Source organism: Schistocerca piceifrons, chromosome 1 (assembly GCF_021461385.2).
Source record: "Schistocerca piceifrons isolate TAMUIC-IGC-003096 chromosome 1, iqSchPice1.1, whole genome shotgun sequence".
NCBI lineage: Eukaryota > Metazoa > Arthropoda > Insecta > Orthoptera > Acrididae > Schistocerca > Schistocerca piceifrons.
The window spans coordinates 694790196-694814091 of NC_060138.1; the positions used below are offsets into that span (position 1 = coordinate 694790196).

Genomic DNA, 23896 nt, shown 5'->3' on the forward strand with positions numbered 1-23896 from the left:
TCAGATTATATATCAGCCAGTATCAACACTGTTTTAAACAGAATATATCTGTTATGGCCTGTCCCTCTATGGTCGAGCCATATCTATGTCGAACAAAAAGCAACTTAATTGCTCAACCACAGCTTTGTTATTAGTAAACAGTCCGAAAAATTGGAACAGGAAAATTACCAAAATGCAGGAAGCAGTCCTAGAAATTAGGGACGTGATAAAATAATAGTTCTGGAGGCGCCGGGTATCGATCCCGGTACCTCTCACATGCTAAGCGAGCGCTCTACCATCTGAGCTACGCCCCCAGACAGTATCATGAGGCCTCAGTGTTGTCTTTTCCAGGTCAGCGCCTTGGTTACCCACCTGACCACGCATACCTGTAGCTGCTACCAGCAGAACTGCGCCCAAGCGCCGCGGCGAAAGTTCGGCCACGCGCAGCGCATGCGTAACTTGAGCCTCCACGTCTTCACAGCTAGAAGCTCTGATAAAAGATAGTACCAAGCTGCGGTCTCGAGAGTACAGTTAATATGAACCAGTGTGAACCGATGAAGTTGAAGATGGTCGTCAGACATTGAGTGAAGTCATTGTGTATTTATTTATTTTTTTCATCGGCATCGGTGCGCATCTACGATAATTTCTTGGATTGCCAAATTTATATCCCTAGGTTTTTTATTTTATTTTTTTAAAGTAAATCTCTGATGGTGCCCAAAACACCCTGCGTTGTCGATTGAACGACGGGTCATCCTATGCCATTGGCATTATTTATTTATATGCTGTTTGGAGGGGCGGGAGTTCGTCATACCGCTCTCCCGGCCGTTGCAAGCTCTCCAGAGCTTGGAGCCGGTACGTATTCAAGTACCTCCTCAATGGGCCTCAGGAGGCTGTTCGGACTCTGCGCCTGTCGCCCCTGCCAGTACCAGGAAATAATCCCGAGTCCTCACGACAGGCTCACCGCTCAGGTCGGAAGCGTAATCAGCGATCGATGAGGATTTAGAAATATCTGAACATCAACTATAATAGTGCCTTTCCGCCGTCCATGACTAGTAGTGTAGTCATGTCTTTGTTCTGTGTGTCATTCTTGTTACGAAGTCGTAAGTTTCAAATGATATTCATTTCTCTCGTTATCAACTTGGTTACAGTGGAGGTCAGTGTCGCACAGTTTCCACATTTCACTATCATCTCGGGGTAAATTTGGACGAAAAATTACGTCTTCTTGCAATAACTAAGTGCTTCTTTTAGATTGTCCTCTGTCCATATATGTCTGTGACTGAGGTAGATATAGGAAACATGGGGAAGGCGTGCAGGTGTATTACTTGCCCTAAATCTTTTGATTTCTGCTGACCCAGAACTATGGAGTTGAAGACTCAGGGAAAAGTGTGCCGCTTGTAGGTTGCCGTGAAAGATCTCCGTTCGGGGTACTGTGGCTCGAAAGAACGTGTCAAACTTCAGTCTCGAATGCATTAGTTTAGATGACGAAAAATAATACTGAGGCCTGCAACATTTCCCTCTGGAATTTATATTATAAGATACTACTATTATGAAAGCTTTGCTCACTATATCACGACAAATAAAAATACTAATTATTATGAAATTCCATGGCGGTCGAGAGAACGTTCAAAGACGGCAAACCTGAGCAAATATAGATAAGCGAAATTAATGATTGCTATCAAAAGATATAAATTGCTTATTCACGTAATTATCAGGTTACGCCCATTAATATCAATTAACATCAGTTTCTGCATGAGTTTTACAGAGGAAGTGTGAACAGATAAAGACTACACATTTCAAGGATAAAGATCTGTTGAAACTTAAATCAGTTAACGAACTTTTAATCTCCCCTTTCCTAATCGGCCTACTGGATTGGGATATAACTGACCGTGATCACGAATGCCTAATGAAATTTTACCGTGAGTAGGGCTGCCGTCATCGACGGAAAATAATACCCGTTAGTAGGGTTAAAGTGCAAAACAGGCTCTTCTGAAGGGAGAACCTATTCCAAACCTAATCTAAATGCAGATAACAATTTTCAAGTGGGTGGAATTCAGTGCAATCGCTCACGAACGACACAAGAGGAAATGGGGTACCACGTAATGTTTAATACAAAGAAATATTGATTAGCAAAAAGGGAATAACTAAACCATCACCAGCCCATTAGAGCAGTGAATATCCAGAATCCTAAGAATGGTAATCAGAAAGAAAATTAAGCAAATAATCTTTCACGTGGCAACAAAAGCTTCTCACGCTTTTTCACAACACAACAGTTCAAATTCAAATTGGTTCAAATGGCTCTAAGCACTATGGGACTTAACATCTGCGGTCATCAGTCCCCTAGACTTAGAACTGCTTAAACCTAACTAACCTAAGGACATCACACACATCCATGCCCGAGGCAGGATTCGAACCTGCGACCGCAGCAGCAGCGCGGTTCCAGACTGAGCGTCTAGAACCGCTTGGCGACAGCGGCCGGTCAACAGTTCACGAGAAAACAAATGAATCAGAAGGCACTGCGTTTGCAGTTACTTAATCTGTAGTAGTAAATTTTGAAAGGAAAGTTAAATGAAGTTGCTGGTAAACTAAATGGCTCATTGTAACTGAAACTTTGTTAAATAAAAAGTGACTTTCTGTTACCTCAGCGTAAAATTTAGAACAAAGCAAGAAATTTACTTTTGATTATTGAAAGACTGAATTGAATATACTATAAGCAAACGAGCAACCGATTTACTTTTATCATAAGAACAAAAAGATTCATACAAAATCAGCAGAAGTCACTCGCTAAGCTAAATAAAGAACAAATGAAATTGTGCTGTATCTTTAGGTATTGGTTTTGCCAGTGAAATTTTACATTACTTTTAATGAGTGAAATTAATATTCAAAACTGCAAATTCCTTAAGCCTCTGCTGTACACTACAAGAATGAACAGTTACTAAGACAGCAAAATTGTAAGGTGTCAGGCAAATCCAACACCTTCCATGAAAACCCTGACATGATAAGCAAATCCAGTAGTACGTTACATAGCTCCGAATAAATCGTGACATTAAATTAACCAAAGTAATAAGAGTAACGAGTGAGCAAATGCAATACCACAGACTAACACAAGAATGCCTAAATGCATGTCATACCTTCCCACCGTGAGACAGACGCAGTTCCGAGGGGAGAAACGAGAACAGAAGCCGAGAGCAGAACCGTGTTAAGCTAGAAGGCCCTACGATAAGGGACGGACACCCACGTCGCCAGCTAACCGACAGGACCACCCCCCAGCCCATGTTAAAAGCTAGAGCCCTCCAGAAGAACAGTATAGATCTTACGATAACACTAAAAGGGCCACACCAGCTGCAAGTTATAGTGTGAGACTTTTTCGCGTCTCTGTTACGTTGCAAACTTTAAAAACATTGTCCCACCACGAAAAGTATAACGTTTCTCATTGGATAGACAGAATTTTTGTCGGCGGAGCTTAAGGCTAACATTGAGACCCTGATTGGTCAGATGAAAACACAGCCAGATAGTTTTTTTAACCAACTTCGGTAAATTGTAGTAAGGAGAAGTTAGAAAGGAGTTGCTTCGGAGACGGCGAGATGCATGGAGCTGAGCCGGCCGCCGCCCCCTGACGAACACCGACAAGGTAATGAACGCACGCGATGCCGCATTTTTGAGCGCATAAGGCTTCACTCAGAACTGCAGAAGTCTCATCTGTTACATCCCCTTTTTACGTAATACTAGTGTCGATCGTCAATTGAAGCTCATGGTATTCACATTTGCTACGTAAGTTAAAATCTGAAACGCGATGATTTTTCTGTTATATAATTATTGAGAAGCCACATCAGCCACTGTAATTTACGACAAGTTAGACAAGTAATTAAAGATAATTGAGGGTCACTGTAGACCATTTTTGAGAGTTTTCTCTTTTGTGAAAATTTAAACCTAGATTATAGATGTGATATGGCATAGGTCATCCTTCGATCCATTGTAGAACTTGGAAACCCATTCAGGGAATATTCGTTCACATTTTTGTTGAACGCAGTTGGTTTTTATCATCCTGTATTAAAACATTTCCTTTTATCAATAGTGCAATTTATAAACAATGTTTTGTGAGTAGAATAAAATTTCCAGTGGTAAACTTAACTGCTTTTTCGACGTTCTTTTACCAGCTAACTAAAAATAGAAAAGCCTTGAATCCCTTCCGCTAAGTTTAGTTAGTATTAAGATTCTTTTACAGGGAGTGCAGTGGAGCTGGCGCTGAAATCATTAAGTATTTGGTTATATCATCGCTAGTGTCACTGAACTCTACATGTCATGTGTGGTCTGGCGTCTCCTTACCAGCAACAGGTCCCAGGTCCAAACTAGTCAATTCCCTAAAAAGCACGCTCAGAGCGTCGTTGCGCGAAAGTGGTAGGGAGACACGACTTAGGACAACAGACACCACGCAGAATGTTAGAAACTTTATACTGAAACTGGTCATTATGAAACAAACAAAAGTATGAAGTAAATAGTTAAACAATTTTCATATTTTTGCGACACTGGGTGATTACATGGAAAGGAAATAGATCTTGCTTGGTAGTGATGTCTGAGGACAATGACATCCCAGGTGCCCTACAAGTTTTAACCATTGCAAGATATTATTCAAGAAAATTCTTAAAATTTGTGAAGGAAATACCACTAGGTAATGCCTGTACAATATTAGTTATACCCTGTCAGTTAACTATCTTACGATATTATAGCTGTGCGGACGACGGAGAATGTAGCCGACGACAATTCCGAGCTGCTGCTGTTGGTTGAGAACCACGAGTTGTCTCCAGAGCCACGGATGATTATGGGACAGGCAACAGTTGGAAATGCAGCTTCCTCCGAGTGTTCACCCCTACTGTGTTCCCAGTACTCGCGGCTTAACGAAGTAGGTGCGCCCATACTGGCGCAATGATAGCTGCACACCGCGTCTGCAGGAGCGCCCAACAAAGACTTAGGCACTCTGCTGTACTTCCTCTACGCTCGCAGTACGACAGAGACTCTCCATACACAAAGATAAACAACAGCGGAGCTGGTGCCATTTCGTCGTTGCTATCGATACATTAAAATAAAGTTTCCTTGTCTGTTATCAAGCTAATTTACAATGTTTACATTGTAATTACAACCAAGTATATACAGTCACAAATAAATGCACTACTACGTCCGTTACTTATTAAATATAGTGCCTGTAATAAAACTTACAGATTCAGAAATAGTGGTACGTTACAAGTTATCAACGGATATTAAACGGCGAAAAATTTTGGATGGTGCAGAAGGTATCTGCAATTTGGGTGTTACAAACTGGACAACGATACAAGGCTTGCATTCCTCTTTTTATCCCTGCTGCTAGACATTTAAATGAGTCCAGTCGTAAATCACTACTAGTTAGTTAATAAGCACTAGACACAGAGGAAGCACCGGTCAGTGCGTGACTGGATGCTTGTGCAAACAAAGCCAGCCCGCGGAATCTGAGACGCGTTATTAACCGCATGATATTTTCAAATTCTACGAGCGTTAATGAAAATACTGTAAGTACCTGAACAGACACTATTATTACGGTGATGGACCGACTTCAAGCTGCGGTACTGCTCCGAGTCGTCTCATAAGGGACTCATAGGGTTAAACCTGTAACACTGAACGAGCGACTATAAGTGTAGAAATTAAAATAATGTCCTTGATAAACTGCTGAAAACAGCCAGCAGTAAAATCTGAATTATTGCCCTTTCGAAGAATGCGTGTGTTTTACACTTTTCAATGAGAATTACATTGGTCAATGGACAATAAGGGAATGACAAAAGCAGGGGAGATGGACTCTTAATGTATGGAGTTCGAGCCGACCTTCAGCATAAGCAAATGTAACGTATTGCGCATACATAGGCAGAAAGACCCATCACTGTACGATTATACGATTGAAGGACAATCATTGGAAGCGTTTACTTCCATAAAATATCAAGGAACATGCGTACGGAACGATTTATAGTGGAACGGCCATATAAAACTTATCAGCGGTAAGGCAGACGATAGACTGAGATTCATTGGAAGAATCATCAGGAACTGTAGCTCACCCACAAAGGAGATAACTTACAAAACCCTTCTTATATCAATACTTGAAGAGCCACATGTTTCATTACAGGTCCATTTAGCGAACGCGTCACGGAGATGCTTAGCCCACTGCAGTAGCGACGCTGCGAGAGAAGTGTTCTGCATCACTGTGTGGTTTCCGAGAGCGTAGGTTTGCTGGAAGGGTCAATCAATATGTTGCTCCCTCCTACATATGTCTCGCGGGAAGACCATGAAGGTGAAGTTAAAGAACTCGGGCTCTCACGGAGGCTTACCGACAATCGTTCTCTCCGCGAACCATTTGCGACTGGAGCTGGAAAAGGAGGAAGTGACAGTTGTGTACAAAGTAGCCTCCGCCACACACCGTAGGGTAGCTTGTGGAGCATAGAATCAGACTGCAGGATTAAAAGTTGCCGGCCGCTGTGGCCGAGCGGTTCTAGGCGCTTCAGTCCGGAACCACGCTGCTGCTACGGTCGCAGGTTCGAATCCTGCTTCGGACATGGATGTGTGTGATGTCCTTAAATTAGTTAGGTTTAAGTAGTTCTGAGTCTAGGGGACTGATGACCTCAGAAGTGAAGTCCCATAGTGCTCAGAGCAATTTGAACCATTTGATTAAAACTCGCAGGGTGTTAATTAGTAGAGAATTTTCTAAGGAAATTACCTTAGAGAATTTGCCATTATCTCACAGGAAGAAGATGAAATCAAAGACTGCATCTGTGACATACAAGACACGTACTTTCCATATTCCGCGACAGCGCTGATGCTCTCTGGGCTGGTGCTGCGCAGTAGACAATTGCGCAGCTAGCCAATCAGCGCTAAGCAAATTTCCGCATTCCGTACTGTGTGAACTTACATCATGAACTGAGGTGAGAAAAGCCATGGGACACTTCCTAACATGGTGTCCTTTTGCGCAGCGTAGTGCAGCAGCTCGACATGGCATGGACTCAACAAGTCGCTGGAAGTCCCCTGCAGATATATTGAGCCTTGCTGCCTCTACAACCGTCCATAATTGCGCAAGTGTTGCCGGTGCAGGATTTTGTGCACGAAGGGACCTCTCGATTATGTCTCATATGTGTTCGATAGGATTCACGTCGGGCAATCTGGGTGGCCAAACCGTTCCCTCGAATTGTCCAGAATATTCTTCAAACCAATCGCGAACAATTGTGACCCAGTGACAAGGCGCACTGTCATCCATAAAAATTCCTTCGTTATTTGGGAACATTAAGCCCAAGAATGGTTACAAATGGTCTCCAAGTAGCCGATCATGACCAGTGGAGCCAGTCCACATCGTACAAACACAGCTCGTACAATTACAGAGCCACCACCAGCTCGCACAGTGCCTTGGTGACAACTTGCTTCTATGGTTTCGTGGGCTCTACGCCATACTGAAACCCTAACATCAGCTCTTATCAACTGAAATCTGGACTTACCTGACCAGATCACAGTTTTCTAGTCGTCTGGGACCCAAGCGATATGGTCACGAGCCCAAGGGAGGTTCAGAAATAAAAATGGTTCAGATGGCTCCAAGCACTATGAGACTTAACATCTGAGGTCATCAGTCCCCTAGACTTAGAACTACTTAAACCTAACTAACCGAAGGACATCACACACAGCCATGACCGAGGCAGGATTCGAACCTGCGACCGTAGCAGCAGCGCGGTTCCGGACTGAAGCGCCTAAAACTGATCGGCCACAGCGGCCAGCCTAAGAGAGGTGCTGAACGTGATTTCGTGCTGTCAGCAAAGGCTCTTGCGTCAGTCGTCTGCTGCCATAGCCCATGAAAGCCAAATGTAGCCGCACTGTCCTATCGTACACCTTCGTCGTACGTCTGTCATTGATTTTTGCGGTTATTTCACGCAGTGTTGCTTGTTTGTTAGCACTGACAACTCTACACAAACGCTGCTGCTCTCGGTCGTCAAGTGAAGGGACTCAGCCACTGCGTTTTTCGTGATGAGAGGTAATGCCTGAAATTTGGGATCCTTGGCGCACTCTTGACGCTGTGGATTTCGGAATATCAAATTCCCTATCGATTTCCGAAATGGAATGTCCCATGTATGTAGCTTCAACTATCATTTCGCCTTCAAAGTTTGTTAATTCCCGTCGTACGGTCATAATCACGTCGGAAACCTTTTCACATGAATCACCTGAGTACGAATGACAGCTCTACCAATGTACTGCCCCTTTATACATCGTGTACGTGATACTGCCGCCATCTGTATACCTGCATTCTGCTATCCCATGAGCTTTGTCACCTCACTATGTGTTTGTGTGTATGGATAGGTCCGAGCTGCCGGAGATGGCAGTCACGTGCACGTCAGGTGCACCTGTTTGTGTGTATGATTGTGTGTGTGTTTCCTTTTCTGAACACTGCTTAGGCCGAAAGCTGATTGTTTTCGTTGTGCCTGGCTGCAACTTAGTGTATAATCTTTAAGCTGAGTAGCAATCTGTCTTTTCCCTTGTACAGTTATTACAGTACAACGTAGTTTAAAATGCTGTTCATCCTGCTGTGGATATTTTAGAATTGTTTCTTCCGTAATTTTGTAAGTAAACTAAGAGGCAACCGAAGATGTGATCGGTTCTTTAAGCACAATTTTTTATACAATCCATTCTGCAGTACAAAAATCTGTATCAGTGGTTTGTCTTCATGTCATTGTGGCTGGGAGAGATTGAATACACATTCCATTCAGTAATGCGTGTCTCATACTTAGTCGGTAAACTTACTAAATTTGTCATGAAACTGTTTGCAGTGGAGAGTGAACCGGATCGAAGTGAGGTAAAGTGAACCTGCACTATTGCAGCTGTCTGTAACGTACCTGCACTGTCAGCCGAGTTGACAACGGAGCACTGATTGGAGCTGCGCGGCCATAGTCCATTAACGCTCTCGCCCTTGACCGTTTTTGGTGGGTATTAATGGGACATACTGAAACATTGAGTTAGAGTTCCTTCCTTCAGCGTAGCAAAACAAGTGGGTGTCTGTGTGCTGGAAATGGCGGCAATGAGTATTTGTGGAGTGCGATGTCTACAAATAGCTTTTTCCTCTCGAGAAATACTAAGAGGGTCATTGATGCCAACGTCCTCATCCATCCTGTTTCTGAGACGTTGTGCAAAGCTTGGGGTTTAACGCACTATTTTAGTGCTACCTCTGCCTTTCTGCCTAAGGAATAAATGCTGTTCATGACGATTTTTTCACCTTTATTGTTAGCCAGAGGGACGTTGATTGATATTGTAATGCTGAAAATGTTAGATTTTTGATCTCACTTCGCGTGCGCTTCTGTATGGCCAATGGGTCGCTGGAGTCTAGTGGAGAAAAGCAAAATTTGTTGGAATGGCGTTACATGGTATACTGATGAATAAAAAATTTAAGATTGATATACGAGATAATTGGAGCACGGGAGATGTGAAAAGATGAACAGTAACTGTGATACAAATAAATAGATAGCGATAATGAGTTATTGAAAAGGTCTTGTTCTGATTTGATGTGACACAAGTTCTTAAAGTTAAAAATCACGCGTGAAGATAAAAAACAGTAATTGTCATATACGATGTTTCGTCTTAACTTTTGTGGTTTTCGTAGCTTGTCGCTGACCATAGTGAAAAATGGTATTCTAACAATAGTTACATGTGCAAACTGGAACTGTTGGCGTTGAAATGCTTGTCGAATTTACATTGACTATTACTATGTATTTTACTAGTTTTGAATGACTCTATGTAGATCGTATACATAATGTTATCTAACTGGATTGAAATGGTAATAATCAAGCTGCATTCAGTTCGAACAGGACATGGAATGTGTGCTCGGGACACTCGGAGCTCTTAACCCTCTCGTTTTCACCTACATGTTAGCGCTCCAGTCTCCAGCCAATTGAATTCCGTTTGCCTTTAGTAAAGTTTCCGATCGGTATTGGGTATGAAATATAAGACGCAGTGACAATGGAAGTTTAGTAAAGTTTCCGATCGGTATTGTGTATGAAATATAAGACGCAGTGACAATGGAAGCTTACAAACCAGAATTCGAAATCGTTACTTCCGGGTGGAGCGCTACGCCATATGTCTTTGTTAACCACTTCGGCCTCAGACGCTGGTAAACCTGCTTATCATCACTCAAAGTGGCAGCGTAATGACTGACTGAGATTTGTCTTGGGAGAGTAACAGTTGGAGCATGTTAGTGTGGGCCACATCACAGAACTACTTTCGTGTTTAGTGGCGAAAATAATTTGGGAAATTTGTGGTGTGATCCTATGTGACCAAACTGCTGAGGCCATCGGTCCCTAAGCTTACACACTACTTAATCTGACTTAAACTAACTTACACTAAGGACAACACTCACACGTACACACACACGCACACACACACACACACACACACACACACACACACACATACATGTCCGAGGGAGGACTCGAACCTCCGACGGGGGGAGCCTCGCGGACCGTGACAATGCGCCCAAGACCGCGTGGCTGCCCCGCGCACCCCTTAGTGGCGAAAGTGTGCAGTTACCAGTGTATCTGTTTTGTTCCCTTCCGCAGGTATATTACTGTACTTGTTGAAAACAAGGGTAAGAGTGAAATATCGGACTCTCTTTCAATCATCGTCGATCGATACCACATGGTCTCGCACCATTGGCGTGATGTTAATGCGCTATTGATACCCGTAACGTGTTTGTATATGGCTTCTGGAGGCAAATGTTATGTTTCCATTCCTCGTGTCAGATTGTCAATGAGAAACCGTATTTTTCGAAAAGCGCGTTAGCATCTAACGTCACCTGAGTAGTGTTATCTCTAAAAGTCTTCATGGTATCCTCATCAAAGCTGAGTGATATTGACGACTTGGGCTTGTCTTCGTTTGCTGTTATTGTTCGCTGACGAAGTTTTGCTGCGAGTTATATAGACGCCTGACTCTCTTCATTACTTCGAGATACTCCCTGCACTTTACTGCGAACCAACGATCAGACACTTTACTTTTATAGAAATGTCTCACCTCCGAGTGATCAGTTACAAAGACAAATACGTGCGACGGCGTGCTGGAAAGTAAAGCCTCCGAATTTTTATGCGAAAGCTCTTAAAACTTTTGAAATAAAACAACGTTAGTAACGTGTACATTTTTATTCTTCATATTGTTGTTTCCATGTACGGTTGCTTTGTGCACCATAAGTCTGGTGGCTGTGATTCATGATAAATTGTGCGGTATAATATCTGGAAAGGACTGTATTGTTGCAGTCCTCGTACGGCAGGGCCCAAAGCAATTGAGGCTGCTTATTAAACGCAAAATGAAAACGTCAGTCAGTTTGAATAAGGGCTTTTTAATCTCATGCTTTTATGATTGTTCAGCTACGTAAACTTTCTAGCTTAATTTAACACAATGAATCACATGTGTAAAAAAAAGTACGAGGGCTATTGGGAAAGTAAGGTCCAATCGTTCGCGAAATGGAAACCACAGTGAAAAACAATAATGTTTTATTTTTAACAGTTAGTTACACTTGCCAGCTTCTTCACTACTCATTCGCAGCGTTGCACCAACTTTCTAATATCCTCGTCATAGAAGGCAGCTGCCTGTGCTTTCTGCCAATTCTCTACGCTGATTTGCAGCTTGCTATCTGTGCCAAAAAGTTACCTTCATAGCCAACGATTCATGTGAGCAGAGATGGAACTCAGAGGAAGCCAAGTCCGGGGTGTGTGCTGGGTAATCAAACACTTTCCATCGAAAACGCTGCAGGAGCATCCTCATTAACCCAGCAGTATGCGGCGAGAATTATTATGAAGAAGTAAATGCATGACAGTTACGTTGTGTGGGCTGCAGGAAATCAGGTGAAGTCAATCATAGGCACTCAACTGGCGGTTGACACTAATTTCTAGGCATCTTTACGTGCTCACTGTGTGTGAGAAGTACGACGTGACGCGATTGGTGGGTATACTAGAGACACTGTCCAACACACCTGAGCAAAGTTTCATCGGATTTTCAGTGTAGTTTCCATTTCGCAATCGACTGGACCTTACTAGCTGAGTAGCTCTCGTATTCTTTGCACAACAGTAATTCTGAATATGTTGTGTATAAGAGTCCCGTTATGGAAATTAGACCGAAATTTTATTGAAGAAGTCAGACTTTAACCGATGTGCATTTCCATACAAAGCGTTTTGTATCGTATGACATTTCCTTCTGTTACGCCCCCTTATGAATTACTCGAATGCCGCGTATTCGGTGTATCTATCGCAATTAGAAGGCTGCAGACAGTTTTAATAACAGCTGAATGAAAAGGGAGTCTAGAATAAAAGTCAAAATCCGTTAAGTAAAGTACTACGAAACTCATGATGTTCGACGTTTGCGAAGTCACCGTCTGGTATGAGAGTTCTGGTATGTTTTTTTTTTTTAGTAATTTAATTGAAAGCTTTGTTGCTTTGGTAAAAATAAAATTGGTTCTTTTTTGTCGTGACAGAATAAATTACTATTAATCACACCAGATTTGTCGGAGAACAGCAGCAACATGTGTAATTGATCCAGCTTTAAGAAATTCTATTACCTTTTAGCGGAAAATTCGTGCGGTACTCTCCGACGTTAGAAAAGTCGTGGTGTTCCGTTCGAAGCAGGAGGCGGCTGTCTTTTCTCATTCGCGATATCGAAAATTACTAAAAACAATGAACAGAAATTTTTTTCGGAGGAAGATCGCGCGGAGAAAACAGACGGAAGTTACATGAAAGAAACCTAAGGGACCAACTAATTGGATTTGTACGAACATATAAACGGAACTGAAAGAACTTGGAATAAATACTATAACGATGTCGTCACGACAGCCTCCTGTTCCGACAGAACACACGCTGAATCATAAGCTGCATAAATCCTTTTAACAGGAAAGATTATCACAAGTATAATTAATGAAAATAAGGTTGAGAGATTTTCTTTGAAATTAAATAAACTTCAAGGCTTCAAGTATTATATTATGAAACGGAAACTTACATTAACATGGCCACCCATTGTGGCGGTGGAGCGAATTTTCATGATATACATTCTCGCTTGTTTGTGGCTACATATATTTTTTTAATCACTTAAACTCTTAAAGTTACAATAAAATGATTATATCAGTATGGAGCACAATACTTTTGCGTCCGACTCGCAACACATTCACAGAAGAACAGCTAGAGAGCGGCGCGGCTCCCTGCAGAAGTAAAAATTGGCAATTGTTATTTTGAAACATACGTGCATCGTTTTTTTTTTACTGATCGATAGCAGCGTATAACAGTTTATAGCTATCGTGATATTCTGCGCTTTTCAGGAGCGCGGCAAAGATATCTGGTTACAACATTCATTGGTATATGTTAAAAGTTCGCACATACTGACGCGAATACAGAAAAAAAAAACTTTTACATGTTAAAAATCGCAGTGATAAAGGCTGTAATGTCACAATGCCTCCCATGTGAGGCATGATGATTCCGGAAGGATCATCAGGACTCACATGTAGTTTCAAGACATTACTGTGTTTCGTTCTAACATAAAATTGGAATGAGTTTGTCATCTAGTTATTTTATGCTTCCAGTACAGTTATGAAAACAAATAGTCTTTCAGTGTCTTTTGTGCACTTTGGCACTTCTCTCAGTTCATTGTAAGGTGTCCTTGCACTGTTATCTTAATTGCTGTTACTCTGAAACAAAATATGACAAAAACAATCTTAAGTCTAACACACACAAAGATAAATGAATAATACTCTATATAGAAAACAAAACATGTCAGTAGACAAACATACACAGATACATTGAAATAATTACTTAAACAGTCCTCTAAAATTGTCTGTGACCTGTTTGGTCTCGTAATGTTTTTTATCCGTTTCATTAGATTCTTTTACAATGTCGTTGTTAATCAGGACGTTTCACTTGACACTACACTGTACACTTTTATTTGTCACGCGCTCACTTAACCGGAGTCTGCAACGTCTATTCGCGTTCGGTGAGCGGCGTCGTCCGAGAGGTCACGATCCTGGGTAGCGTCTTTTTTGTGTTCGCTCGTGTTGCCTCTCTAGTGTCTCGCATCAAGCGTCATGTCGATTACATGCAAATAAACAGAAAGAAACCTGTGTTAGGTTCGTGCTAAAATGTAGACTTACAGGTAAAGGTTTTATAGGATTCTGGACAGGATTGATAACCTTCCGTTCCAGTTAACGTTTCAGTGCTCAGTAATGCCTTGTCTTTATTTAACTATCCATCGCAAAATATCCGACGTGACTGATTAAATGGAAATTAATTTGAAGCTAAGACTTCTCTTTTTACAGAATAAATAAAGTTCATAATTAAGTTTCACTGTGATAGCTTTAGCAATGTCTCTTGCGTAGTTGTGAGACGGAAAACATTCTAAGGTCAATGACACGCCTCCACAGCGCGCGCGTCGGTTGTGTTTCAAATGTTACTTGTTGAGTCCAACTGCAAGCAGCTCCGCGCTGTTGCCGGTTACTAGTCCAGTGCAACACGCGCTCGTGTATGCTCGTATGAAGTTAACGTGTGTCACTCGCGCTCTGCTAAAATGAGAACACGCGGAAACGTCTAGTGTCCTTTCTCCATCGTCGATCGGCGTATCGAAAACTTGGGTAGAAAATACCACCGTCTTTTCGAGGATTTCACACGACAGTCCCTGCGACCTGCCATGCTGCTTACACACAGGTAAGTGAAGCCAACGTTTTACATATAGTTTGCAAAATGCTTTGCTGTGATCGCTGTCACTACCTGCACTTGCGTGTACACATGTCACTGCACACGTATTTTGTACACTTTATTACTCGCATTTTGTTTAGAACGTCTTAGAGTGTCTGCAAATTCACATCTCCCATCTCACATTGTGATTTCAAAGTTCACAGTTCAAGTTACTCACAGGTAAATACATTACAAGATTAAACAATGTCCATAAATTACATACATACATACTTACATTTCATAAGTTTGCTTACAGTCACAAAATTCTGTTAACCTTTTCAGTCAGGCCACGCCGGATTAGCGTATTGAATACCACTACTTGTGCATCAAGGCACGATTATTTCGGTTATTCTCTCTCCCTTTTACAAAGGTAAAATTTTTTTTTAAAACAAATCTTTTAAGCAGCTTGTTATTTCGTTTCTCTTCAAAATTTAGTGTCACTGTTTATGTAGAGCACAGATTGAACAAATTCTGTCTCTACTGGTCGAGCATACTCATGCATTTCTCTACGGAAGATTCATGCTTCATAAAGTTACTGGCTGCACGTACTACTCGCGGAATGTATTATAATCTCTCAACATTGCTACTCGCGATACGCGATTAGAACAAAACTTTCGCTAACGGATCTCTCCCACAAATTTCGTTTCCACTTCAACCGTCTAAAGAGCACTCAGATGAGCCTGTCAAATTCTAATCCTCACTTTTTTTTTAATGGGATAGGATGGGGAAGTGGAAGAGGAGAGGATCAAATATGAACATAAATACACTATATACAAATACAAATTCTAGCACAACTGCACTAGGATATTTTTTGTGACCTTAGATGCATGACATGCGTCACGTGTGCCTTCAAGTGGCTATTCTTTAATCTAATATCAGATCTTAGTTTTATTATTATAATGTGAGTCATATCTGGTGACAGCTTTCTAGTTTCTCACGCTTCCTTCTGGGCGATTGTCGGGCTTGGCTGTGAAATAGATAATTACTTTAGTGCATCTTACATGTTTAAAGAAGAAACGTTTACCATCAGGAATACTTCAGACTTGTCAGTACGACGTATATGTTTCCATGTAGTGGCACTCTCGACTACATGACCTAACAGCTGTTGTGGAACAGAATAAAGGAAATGCTTTGTTGCTTAGCTATTAAATCTTTATGAGGCTTACTGTTCGTAGATGATACTTTGAATCTGAGATTGAATCTCCTGAAAACTATCAAATACTACGTGATACTCTCTCTCTCTGTTATTTACTGCTTTTGACAGTCCAAACACATGGCTACACAAATCTGTTTAATTCTAAAGATCGCGCTAACAAAAGGTATAGTTCATGGCGGTGTTACAATAACGCACAGTTTACACGCAATAGGCTGTACACTGTACACTTAAAGACTAACATTCCATCTTGAGGGCTGAAAAAGAAATTGCTTAACCTAATATTTCACATACATATATATTCATTGGAGTTGGAAGGTGGCAATCTGCTACTTCCTTCCGTATCTCCTTTCACCAATAACGGCATTCCTCAATGCCAACAGCCAACTTGGACTGCTTACACCTATGACTAACTTAAAACTAACTGAGAATCTGTCCTCTCAAATGGAATGTGCTTTCTTTTCCGTACGCCATAATAAATCAAATCTTCAATTACCTCCATAGTTTTTCGCCAAAGTGTGAGTACTCGTATTGGTGTGTTTGAATACCGAAGTGTTTCACAGGTTAAACCTTAGGCTAATGTTCCTTTGCTTGTTACTTTGCCTCGTTATACTTCTTGAGATCCTGGTGGTGATACAATCCTTTAATTCTGCCAGATGCTGGATCCGCTATTAGATAACATCCTGTATGTGGTTTTCTAATTACTACAAATGGTCCGTCGTACAATAGCCTCCATTTCCGATTTCTTTTCAACAACTTCGATGGCTTAAAATGTGCCCGTAAAAGCACCTTTTCATTAATATCATATGTAAGAGCCTTAGATACTTCCTTGTCATAAGACTTCTTGCGTACATTCGCCTGTACAGCTAAGGATACCAATGCTTGCCTACGTTTTGCATCTAAATCTAATTCTGGTTCTACAATTTTAGGTATGGGATCTAACCATTCATTTCTTTCCCGATGACTCGTCATTAATTCCGCAGGTGTAAATCCAGTTGAGAAGTGTGGAAGATTGTTGATAATCTGCTCGAATGAAGATACAAAGTCAATCCAACGGGTTTGTCGATTGGGTGTGTAGGTTCGAATGAATCTATTGAACTCTTTGAAGATACGTTCGGTGGGATTAGATTGCGGTCTGAAACGAGATATAAGTATTTGTTTGATGCCATGTCTGGCAAGAAAATTGCGCCATAATCTGCCAGTGAAATTCGATGCATTATCTGATAGAATGGCCTCCGGCTTTGCAAATCGAGGAAAATAGTCTTGTTCGATTGGATGGATGATCGGAAGAGCACTGGATGATTTCACTGCATAAAGTCTCACATGTTTTGTGAAAAGATCCATCAATGCGACTAGGTATTTCACCCCTCCCCTCCCTTGCGGCAGGGGGCCGGCGAGATCAAGGGCCAGAACTTGATTTGGTCTCTCAGTAATAATTGGATTCAGAGGAATTAGGTTCGAATGGTTGAAGAGTTTTGCCTTCTGGCAGATAAGACATGTACTTAACAACTTGTGGATTCGATGGTGCAAGTTTGGTACATAGCAATACGCAGAAGTCTTTCGTTTGCATTTTTCAGGTCCATAATGACCCCAGGAAAGATGTGTGTACCAGATAAGGTGTTCAACGTATGCGTGTGGTATACACACACACCATCTACCAGAGAGGAGAGAAGTTCGATGGAATAAAACATCGTTGTGTAGTTTATAAAATTTGGACAAGTGGTGATCGGGGTTTGTTAGAAGAAGTTGTTTGACCTTACGCCATTTGGGATCTGTTTCTTGGAGTATACGCATCTGCTTGCAGAGCTGAAGGAAATACTTTCTATGTCGTGGGTCTTTCATTAGAAGAATTCGGTAGTTAGACATCTGCTCGATAAGTTCACTGGACTCGGGAAGTCCTTGCGGCATGCGTGACAAAGCATCCGCGATAATGTTGTTTTTACCCTTGATGTATACTATTTCGAAATCATACTCTTGCAAGAAGAGACTCCATCGTGTAAGACGAAGATGAAGAAGTTTACACGAGAGCAAGAAACTAAGAGCTTGGTGATCAGAAAAGACCTTAATTTTCCGACCATGGATGTAGTAATTGAACCTTTTAAAGGACCACACAATGGCCAGAGCCTCCAACTCTGTCACCGAGTATGACCTCTCACATTCTGTGAGAACCCTACTTGCAAAGCTGATAACTCTTATCTCTTCTTTTCCATCAATTACTTCTATTTGAAACAAACAAGAACCAAGCCCCTGAAATGAAGCATCTGACGAAATACAGAATTCTTTATCCATGTCTGGATGGAACAAAATATTGCTGTTAAGAAGTGCTTGTTTAATGCGATCAAAATCTGCCTGACACTCTGGCGTCCAATGCCAGTGAGTATTTTTCTTTAGAAGATCATGCAATGCTTGACTGTTCATCGACTGGTACGAAATAAACTTTCTGAAAAAGGAAGTCATTCCGAGGAAGCCTTTCAACTGGCGTTTAGAAGAGGGCACAGGAAAGTTTTTAATAGCTGCTAGTTTGTCTGGATCTGGGGTAAATCCCTGTGATGATACAAGATGCCCTAAAAATTTAATCTCGCTTTTACCAAATTTAGACTTATGTAGATTAGCTGTGACTCCATAGTCAACAAATCTCTGGAAAACTTTGCTAATTATGTCTAAATGTTCTTCCCAAGATTTCGTAGCAATCAGTAAGTCATCAACATACACTGTTACTCGATCCAACAGTTCAGGTCCTAATACATGATCAAGTGCAGCTATGAATACGCCTGAACTCACATTCAAACCAAATGGAACTACTTTGAATTGGTATGATCTACCTGCAAATATAAACGCTGTATATTTTCGAGACTGTGATGTCATCTTGACCTGCCAGTAGTTCGATCTCAAGTCTACCGATGTGAGGAATTTTACTCCATGAAACCTTTGTAATTGTTCATCCATAGCCTCAGGTCGAGTTCTTACTGGAATAATTATTTTATTTATGTTTCTTGCATCCAAAACTATACGTACACTACCATCCTGCTTCAAAACTGGCAATAACGGACTACTGTAAGGTGAGTCTGACGGTTCAATGATCTCCCACTTAAGCATTTTACGTATTTCATTTTTCACAGCCTCGCGCCTTGCATACGGGACAGAGTACGTTGTCTTGCAAAAAGTAGAATGGGGAGCGACCTTCATGTCATATTCGTAGTCACGTATTACTCCAGGTTTCGAAGAAAAGACATGAAGATACCTCATAAGTAAGTGCAGTAAATCTTGCCTTTGTATGTAATCAAGTTCACTTGATTCGCTTACTTTATTCAAAATCTCTTCTCTAGTCGGAAGTCCGTCATCAGTATCAAAATCCGTCCAACTGTTACCCTGTCTTGTCACGTGTGCTTGGTTCAAAAACATTCGCTGTACCAGTCTGCGTACCTTAACTTTGTGCTCAGTGTTGACTCTTTTGACCTTGCCGCGCAACAATTGCAGCGTTACCTCCTGTTCACCTACTCGGATTGTACAGATACCCTTTTGTATATCAATCACTGCCTTATTCTTCCTCAGGAACTCCATTCCTAATAAGCATGACACTGACAAATTCTTAACTACTAGAAATACACACATGAAAGAAGTAGAATTAATCCTCATCGGTACCTGAGCTTGCAAATTGACTCGCTGTGATAAAGATCCTACCGCTCCTGTTACTGAACAACCTTGTACTGGTAACGTTAAAATTTTCATCCCTGCAGAAACTTTCTTAAACATACACAGTGATAAAGCATTTACGTTTGCACCAGTATCAATAATAGCATCTATTGGTGTATTGGCTATGTAAATTTTAGTCATTGCTTGTACTTCGTCTTCCCATACGTCATTCAAGTCTGTCTCAATATTTTCCTGCAACAAATCGTCTCTCAAGTCAGTGTCGCGATCATAACGTAATACGTTAAGTCGTTCAAGGTCGAGTTTGCCCCCATTATGTCCCGCAGCATTCCCAAGGAGGCGAAAAGGTGCTGCCTTTAGTTTTCCGCTTTTTTGTGATGCGACTGATTTGATTCTTCTGTCACATCACTTGACCATTCTCGCTGGTTTTTTACCCATTGTGTGTGTTGATTTGTATCAAACCCTTGTTGGTACTGCACTTGGTTACCAGGCTGAAAAATCGGTACATTACTTGCCTGCGTAAAATATACCGGTGGATTGTATTGTTTTCTTGGTTTATTGTTATTTTATCTAAAGTCCTGTTGTGGTGGCGTGTACTGTCGTTGTTGCATGAATGGTTGTTGCTGAGGCGTGTATTGCTGTTGTTGCTGGTGTTGTGGCTGCCCATAGGGTTGTGGTGGAGGTAGCTGACCTCCGGAATTTTGATTGTTGCAACGTTTACCCTTGTATTTGTTCCCATTCTGGTAGAAGTTACTACCGTTATTGTTTGATTGGTATGGGGCATTCCCGTAATACTGTTGTTGCGTGTTGTATATTGGATTGTACCGTTGGTTGCCGTAATGCTTGTTTTTGTGTTTACCATTACGGTAACCATTGTTTCGGCCTCTATTGCGGTTATTGTACTGTTTGTTTCCGTATTGTGTTTCGTGTGAACCATTTCCATTACTACCGTTTCCATTCGAATACGTGCCTGCATTGTTGTTCTTACGGTTAGCATTCGCACGCGCGTCTTCGTGTATAAGATCGAGCGAATCAGGGACGGATAAAAATGCGTCCTGATCTTCTGATCTTCCTCTGACACGTTCACTAATTTTTCGCGTATGGAAATGGGTAGTTTTGACTTAAGAATCGTAATAACATCTTTTGTTGTTATGGGAGTGTCCCAATATTGTATCTTTCTCAAGTACTTTTCAAAGTACCGGCGAAGTCCGCCACTGTTCGAATGGACAGGTTCGGCGTTGTAGACGTCTTTGCGTAGGCGTTGCTGAACACCTGCGCTCCAAAATTTGCTTAAAAAGTTCTTCTCAAACTCGCTAAATGTTTTGCACGTATCAACCATCTCGGTTCCCCATATAGCACTTTCTCCTTGTATGTATCCGGTAATGAATTGTATTCTCTGTTTGTCATTCCAGGCAGCTGGAAAGACTCCTGAAAAGTTCTTTAGGAAAACGACTGGATGAATATTTCGCTTTTCCGTTTGGAATGGTTGAAAAACTCTGTGTTTCAATACACTCTCCTCTTTCATGAGGGTTGTGAGTGTCAATTGTTCAGTGTTGTTGTTGTGTGAATCGTTAAATTCATTTTTCGGTCGCGGAATGTACTGTGGTGTGTTGTGTTGTTGTGTTGTCTGGTATTGATGTTCATCTGGCTCAGAAGGTAGTGAGTGTTTCCCGTCACTCTGGTTATCATACTGTAGTGTTTGAATTTGCTGTTTCAGGTCCGATATCTCATCTGTTACTTGCTTCCGCCATTCCGGCAATTCCCGGGTAAACACTCGTCTAATTTGGCCTAGTTCAGTACAAACAGTGTCTCCTGAACTGCCGGGTGCAGATAATATGTCTAAGGTTGCGGATTTAACAACATCTTTCAAGTCACGTGTAACCTTCTCCTCAACAAGCTTCTCTTGTACATCAATCCATTCTTTGTAATGTTCGGTAAGTGCTTTAGTGTGCGAAGCAACACTACTGTTAACTCTTTCCTCAATAGTTCGGTCCGAAATGTCATTCGCCATTGCACTTACTTTTGATTCTACAGTGGCTACCGCTGTCGCTAACTCGTCTACCTGTCGTGCAACTGTTTTATACGCAAGTTTTACCGAATCGGTTTCTTTGCGACACGCTTCGATTTGAGTTGTGAGATTCTGACCAATGTTATCAATGTTGTTATTTAGAGTGCTTATCTGTGTTGTCAAAGTGGTTACTTGCGCCGTGACGTCACCCTTAACCGAATCTATCTGTGCTGTGAGAGAGCCTACTTGCGTAGTAAGGGTACCTACTTTCGCATCAATGGTGGTATTTACGTCATTCCTAACTGAGTCAATCTGTGTTGTCATATCCGTTTTCAACTCTGATAAAAACTTGTCTCTGTCTTTCTCACGTTGTTCGCGATCACGTTCGCGCTGTTCCCTCTCCTGTCTGTCTAGTATCAATTCCTGTAACATTTTGACAATGTCAATTGATACCGTTATCGGGGAGGTGGGTGTTTCCTGCTGAGTGTCGTCCACGTTAGCTACCTTTTGTCTGTCGTCTGTCCTGGCCGTCGTTCCGCGTGAGCGGTGTCGGTAATGTTTGTTAACAGTGCCGTCGCTTTCGTCTGCAGAGTTCGCGCTCGATTGTCCGTCCGCCATAATGAAATTCAACTATTGCCAACTTAAAATGGGTACTGCCAACTGAAATTCTGATTGTCAATTATTCTTGCCGCGCAAGTTAAGGTTGCGGCGCGTTCGTCAAATGTCTAATGTTACGTGGGTAATAGCTGACACACGTCTGTAGCAAAAAGACAAGATGGAGTCAACGCCGTTGAAACAATTGATTGCCAACGCTGTTACACAGAAAAGACTGAAATGGCATCCATCTTGAACTTACACGAGAATACTAACTACAGTATAAAACAAATAGTCAAGCAAAAGGTTACAAAAAAAATGGTTCAAATGGCTCTGAGCACTATGGGACTCAACTGCTGAGGTCATTAGTCCCCTAGAACTTAGAACTAGTTAAACCTAACTAACCTAAGGACATCACAAACATCCATGCTCGAGGCAGGATTCGAACCTGCGACCGTAGCGGTCTTGCGGTTCCAGACTGAAGCGCCTTTAACCGCACGGCCACTTCGGCCGGCGCAAAAGGTTACAGAAAATGTTCAAATATTTACGTAGAAAAAAAAGTGTTTTTTTTACGTTAAGCTACAGAAAGGATAGAGTGAGGTCGAATTTGAAGGTCAAATGAGCTACTCTTTAGACAGAACTATGGCAAACGAAAATTTGGTACTCACTCGGCGTTGTCTTCAAAACTGCAAATCTGCGTCTTATTAAATCCCAAGATATTTGTGTAAATACCGCGTCCTTCAATATTGCGTATATTTATTGCTCATCCGTAATTTTATGCAGCATTGGGTTCCAAAGAACGATACATGAAATAAGACAATCATATATTAGTACCGTGACACTTTCAATATTTTAGTCAAGTCCCTGTTCGGGTGCCAGATCTGGTATGATTTTTTTTTTAGTAATTTAGTTGAAAGCTTTGTTGCTTTGGTAAAAATAAAATTGGTTCTTTTGTCGTGACAGAATAAATTACTATTAATCACACCAGATTTGTCGGAGAACAGCAGCAACATGTGTAATTGATCCAGCTTTAAGAAATTCTATTACCTTTTAGCGGAAAATTCGTGCGGTACTCTCCGACGTTAGAAAAGTCGTGGTGTTGCGTTCGGAGCAGGAGGCGGCTGTCTTTTCTCATTCGCGATATCGAAAATTACTAAAAAAAAATGAACAGAAATTTTTTTCGGAGGAAGATCGCGCGGGACCAACTAATTGGATTTGTACGAACATATAAACGGAACTGAAAGAACTTGGAATAAATACTATAACGATGTCGTCACGACAGCCTCCTGTTCCGACAGAACACACGCTGGATCATAAGCTGCATAAATCCTTTAAACAGGAAAGATTATCACAAGTATAATTAATGAAAATAAGGTTGAGAGATTTTCTTTGAAATTAAATAAACTTCAAGGCTTCAAGTATTATATTATGAAACGGAAACTTACATTAACATGGCCACCCATTGTGGCGGTGGAGCGAATTTTCATGATATACATTCTCGCTTGTTTGTGGCTACATATATTTTTTTAATCACTTAAACTCTTAAAGTTACAATAAAATGATTATATCGGTATGGAGCACAATACTTTTGCGTCCGACTCGCAACACATTCACAGAAGAACAGCTAGAGAGCGGCGCGGCTCCCTGCAGAAGTAAAAATTGGCAATTGTTATTTTGAAATATAGGTGCATCGTTTTTTTTTTACTGATCGATAGCAGCGTATAACAGTTTATAGCTATCGTGATATTCTGCGCTTTTCAGGAGCGCGGCAAA

The 23896-nt window shown here is 41.4% G+C and overlaps 1 non-coding gene across 1 annotated transcript; it reads right to left on the reverse strand.

Annotated features, from left to right (window-relative positions):
• Positions 1–220: 220 nt before the first annotated feature.
• Trnaa-agc lies at positions 221–293 on the reverse strand. The gene has a single exon. It is a non-coding gene; the product is annotated as a tRNA-Ala (tRNA).
• Positions 294–23896: the final 23603 nt, after the last annotated feature.